This window comes from Triticum urartu, chromosome 5 (assembly GCF_003073215.2).
Source record: "Triticum urartu cultivar G1812 chromosome 5, Tu2.1, whole genome shotgun sequence".
Classification (NCBI taxonomy): Eukaryota; Viridiplantae; Streptophyta; class Magnoliopsida; order Poales; family Poaceae; genus Triticum; species Triticum urartu.
In genome coordinates this window covers 200,407,210-200,412,888 of record NC_053026.1, presented here as the reverse complement: position 1 = coordinate 200,412,888, position 5,679 = coordinate 200,407,210, and the positions used below count along the sequence as shown (strand labels likewise).

The 5,679-nt window shown below is 53.5% G+C and overlaps 1 pseudogene; it reads left to right on the top strand.

Moving 5' to 3' along the window:
• The first annotated feature begins 308 nt into the window (after positions 1 to 308).
• On the top strand, positions 309 to 918 carry LOC125506917 (annotated as a pseudogene).
• The last annotated feature ends 4,761 nt before the right edge of the window (positions 919 to 5,679 follow it).

Here is a 5,679-nt window from a genome sequence, read left to right as displayed (position 1 = left end):
TGAGGGCCGGCGCGACGACGACGGGGGTGACCCCGGGTACCAAAGGCGGAGCTGGAAGGACACGCTCCTTGGCAGGGGGCGTGCCAGCGACCGCGGATCGGCCCCTGCCCTAGTGCCACCAACGGGTGTTTGTGGTTAGCCGCCCCCCCGCCTCGCGCCACCGTCAGGGCGTACTGGGGGGCCGGCAAATGTGCATCGACAAGCAGGCCGCGGTCGAGCCCACCAAGAGGAAAGAGGCAGCAGCTGCACCCTCCCGCTAGCCCAAAGCCCGGGGAAAGAGCATGGCCCGGCGCACGCACGGTGGCTCGATGGTGGCGGAGTCGTCGGGCGGCCCCTCGCTGCTTGCTCCACCGCGCCCGCTCAGCCAGGACCATGCTGGGGAGCCGGTGGCGGTGGCGGACCCCGTCGAGGTGTTCTTTCAAGGTGCAAAGAAGAACCTCCCTCCCCCTCCCCGCCCCGACGCCATGGCCTCAAAGATTGACGAGGCGATCGCCGCCAAGCTCGACAAGCCACTCTGCTTCGACGACGTGGAAGACGAAGGCAGCGGCAGCTCTTTCGACATGGGTCCGGCCCTTTCCCTGACCCGCCATACCCTGCTGGTTGCGGACACGCACGAGATGCAGCTGGGCTGGGCGTGGTCACGCAGAGGGTGACGGAGATGTAGCTCAGAGAGGATGGAGCTGACGACGAGCCTCGGCTGGCCCTCTTCTCCAAGCCGGCGCCGGCGCTCGTTCGGAGGCCACCGGCAAGAAACAAGACGCCTGCCAGGGCTCGGCCTCACACCACGCCGGTCAGGCAGAGTGCCCGCCAAGCTGCAAACCCCTCCCCGGTGCCGGTCTCTCAGAGGGCAACGCTCCGTCTGGTGCAGGGCCTCGGCGTCCTTGGGCCAAAGGAGAAGATGACGGCACGGGCTGCTGAGGCCCTCATCCGCCGTTTCAACGAGCCCTTGTCTGACGACGACATTGCGGCCATCGCGAAGCTCACCTGCCTCGACGCCCACGCGCTCAAGGCGATCGCTGGCATGCCCAGCCAGCAAGGAGATGTCGCGGTGCCCCAGTCCCCATGTTAGAGGACTGTAGCTTAGTGTTCGGCCGACGACGACCAGCAGTTAGCTGGGTAGAGTTAGGGTTTATTTCCTACATGATGCGCTGCCTCAGTAGCCAGGTTAGAGGATTAGCTGTTCGCCGGCGGGGTTTTGGGCCTATTGGTGGCCGTCGGCGACCCTAGGTTGTACGGAAGGTGTTCCTGTGTTTTATGAATCCTGTAGTAGTTAGTCGTCAGCAATCTAATGTGCACCACCCTGATCACCTCCACCGTAGCAAGAGCATTTCTCGGTTACCCCATGGATGACACAAACATACCAATCATGAGCTGGAACGTGAGAGGACTAAACACGCCGGCGAGGCGCTCGGTCATCCGCGATGCTGCCCACACACACAAAGTAGCAATCCTCTGCATACAGGAAACTAAAATTGACTGCTGGTCCACCAGCTTAGCTAGAGAAATAGGAGGCACCTGGCTCGACCAGTGTATAGTTCTCCCCGCCATTGGAACTAGGGGAGGTGCGGCCATCTTCTGGAACTCCAGCATGCTGACGATGCAATCTCACTCGATAGGACAGTTCTCTATCACAGCAAAAGTACAGATAGGAGGATTAGGCAAAGAATTCTGGCTGACCACGGTTTACGAGCCCTCTAATGAGGATAGGAAAGATGACTTCCTCGCGGAAATAGCTAGAGTCGCCCCGCCAATTGGCCAAGCGTGGCTCATCAACGGCGATTTCAACATTATATACGAGGCTAGAGACAAGAATAACACCAACATCAACCGCAGGCTCATGGGTAAATTTAGAGCAGCAATCGATTACGCGAGATCAAGTGCAAAAACCGACGCTTCACCTGGAGTAATGAGCGTCGAAACCCCACCTTAGTTAGCATCGATAAATTCTTCTGCACCATCACTTGGGAAGGGCTCTTCCCGTCTTTCCTCCTGCATGCTGCATCAACTTCATGCTCAGACCACTGTCCTTTGCTCCTCGCGCCTACAGCAGCCCCTCGCCGTCCAACAACATTTAAATTTGAGTCCTTCTGGCCCCGGTTCCCGCGTTTCCAGGAAACGGTGCATTATGCCTGGAGCCGCCCAACGCCAACGCGCTGCGCTTTTGCGAGGCTACATGAGAAAATGAGAACGGTAGCTAGGGATCTCAAAATCTGGAGCAAATCTCAGTTTGGAGGGGCCAAGCTTCATATGCACATTGCAACTGAAGTAGTCCTACGCCTCGACGTAGCTCAAGAAACTAGAGCCCTCTCTGACGCAGAATTTCACCTTAGGAAAATGCTTAAACTCAAAATTTTAGGCCTCGCTGCAATTGATCGAACACGGAAGCGCCAGGCATCTAGGATTACTTGGCTGCGTGCTGGGGATGCGCCAACCGCCTTCTTCCAAGCGAAGATAAATGCCAGGAGACGGAAAGCATTCATTCACACGCTCCATGGTCCGTCCGGTGTAGTCACTAGGCAGGAGGACAAGGAAACCTTGATATACGACCACTTCTCCTCCATGCTGGGCACGGCAGCACACCGCGGCACAGCCATTGGCTGGCGCTCACTTGACATGCCCAGGCTGCAGGGGGGAGGTCTGGACAACCCGTTCACGGAGGATGAGGTGTAGCGTGCTATCAAGGCGTCACCGGCAGATCGAGCGCCAGGCCCGGACGGTTTCTCTGGCACCTTCTTCAGGGCATGCTGGGCAACTATCAAAGACGACATCATGGCGGCGTTCAATCAGTTTTACAAGTTAGTAGGCAGCAACTTTGGAGCCCTCAACACTACGGTCGTCGCACTACTGCCAAAGAAAGACGGAGCGACGACAATCAACGATTACAGGCCGATTAGCCTCATCCACTCCATAGCAAAGCTCATCTCCAAAGTACTCTCCCTCGGGCTTGCTAGTGTGATCCACACGCTCATCTCACCAGTGCAATCGGCTTTTCTTAGGACTAAGTGCATTCACGATAGTTTCCTATATGTTCAAAACTGCATCAAGGCCCTGCATCGACGGAGAACACCGGCTCTTCTTCTCAAATTGGACATAGCAAAGGCTTTCGATAATGTGTCATGGGAGTACATCCTTAGCTTCTGCAACAAAGAGGCTTTAGTGCGCGTTGGAGTGATTGGATAGCATTGTTGTTGTCCTCCTCATCATCATCCTTCCTCCTCAACGGCGTCCCCGGAAAGAAGGTCTGGCACCGGCGCGGCCTATGGCAGGGCGACCCACTGTCACCTTTCCTCTTCATCCTGGCGATCGACACACTCCACCACCTTCTTCAGGCCGCAGCTGAGCAAAGCATCATCGCCCCGCTGCCAGGACGAGAGATAAAGGTTAGGATTAGCCTCTACGCTGACGACGCGGTTATCTTCACAAACCCGGTTAGGGAGGAGATTGATGCACTCATGGAGATTCTTCGCGATTTTGGCGCAGCCTCGGGGCTGCACATCAACCCCTCAAAGTCGATGGCCTTACCCATTAGATGTGAAAATATCGACCTAGGGCACATATTGCAAAATTTTGGAGGAACAGTGGGGCATTTCCCAACGACTTACCTGGGTTTGCCGCTGACGCTAGCCAGGCTGCGACTCGCGAACCTACAGTTCATCATAGATAGGATCAAAGCCCGTCTCGCGGGATGGAAAGGGAAGCTGCTGCCATTGGCTAGTCGACGTGTGATGGTTCGATGCGTCCTCAGTGCCATGCCTACGTTCACACTGACTGTCCTTCGAGTGCCGAAGAAGCTTCTAAAGGAGATTGACAAGTGCAGGCGCAGATTTTTATGGAAGCAAGATGAGGAGATCACAGGTGGTAGCTGCAAGGTCAACTGGACAGCAGTGTGCGCTCCCACTTCACACGGAGGGCTGGGCATCCTCGACCTCGAGCGGTTCAGCCGAGCCCTTAGATTGCGGTGGCTCTGGACATCCTGGACCAGTCCGGAGCGAGCATGGGTTGGTACAGAACCACCGTGCAGCAACATCGACAAAAGCCTTTTCAGGGCTGTGACCACGGTCACCATCGGCGACGACGCAATGGCTCTCTTCTGGCACTCCTCCTGGATCGAGCCGAAAAACTTAGCCGCCTCATACCCCCTCCTCTATTCGCACTCCAGGCGAAAAAAATAGGACGGTGCGCGAGGCGCTTACAGGCGAAACTTGGATAAAAGACCTACGACACGGGAATCTACAACCACTGCTGCCAGAGTTTATCAGGCTACACCGCATTATTTCCTTGACTGTGCTAACTGACGGGAGCAGGGACAAGATTAGATGGACTCTTGAGGCGAGCGGCCAATACGCGGCAAGGTCGGCTTATGCCGTGCAATTTCAGGGACGAGTTCATGTTGACTGGCAGAAGTTGATCTAGGAAGCAAAGGTGCCGGGGTGCATTAAGATTTTCAACTGGCTCCTCCTGCAGAACCGTCTATGGACGTGCGATAGACTGCAACGGCGCGGCTGGCCGAACAACTATTTTTACCCGCTCTGCGTCCGCAACCTGGAGACAACACACCACCTAGTTTGGACCTGCCCACTGGCCCGTGAGGTTTGGGAGAGGGTGGCTGCAAGACGAGGCTGCCAACAGTTTCACCCAGGGCAACAGTTTCAGGAAGATAGCATCATCACTGTTTTCCAGCAGATAGCGGCAAACACCCAGCCGGTGCTGCAGAGGGCCAGCAATGCCATCATGCTCCTAACATGCTGGGAGCTTTGGCAAGAGCGGAACCGGTGTGTGTTTAGGAGAAAAATACCTTCAGTGCAAGACATCACACAGGCCATTGAGCACTCCATTGAACTTTGGCGACAAGCGGGAGCAACGCACCTAGAGAGACCCTTTTGGAATCCACATGAGAAGTTAGATGAAGAGAGTTTTCCTCTTCCTTTTTCTCTTTCATCAGTTTTATAACCGACTGGTCCTAGGACCCTCATCCTACCCTATGTATTTTCTCCATTGCTTTCTGCTTATCAATGAAACGCCAGCAGTACACTGGGTCTTTCAGAAAAAAACTGCTGAAAAATTTTTGCAACAAGCATTTTTTTTAATTTTTCTGCATACACGCCGAGTTCGATGGGTGTAGATGTACGTAGGTAATCAAACAAACAAATTACTACATGCTACTTCACATATTTTTTTCCCTCTAAAAGAACATGTTTTTTTTCACAGCAGATACTTAGCATGCTGATGTAATATAAAAAAATCATTTTTGCCGTCACTGTAATACTCCAGTTATCATGTTACTACCTTTGTTCACAAGCGTAAGATGTACCAACTTTTTTCTGAATCAGATGTATATACACATTTTAGTGTGTTTGTTCACTTATTTCAGTCTGTCATAATCTAATTAAAATATCCAAAACATCTTACATCTGCGAACGCATAATAGAAGTGATCATGGCAATGACCCAGTCGTTAAGTGTGACAATTATTTTGAATGACATGGCAGTCATCATCCGTGGTGCCCAGATTGTTTCCAGGTTACAGGGGTAGCCCCATCTCACCTGGTTGACAAGACATGACTAAATATTAGCTATGCTAATTTGAATCAAATTCATACAATGTGTCCGGATGCTTTCTATCTACATTTTGTTTCAGCAGAACTTCCTGACCTTGTAAAAAAAGTGCGCACAAATCACA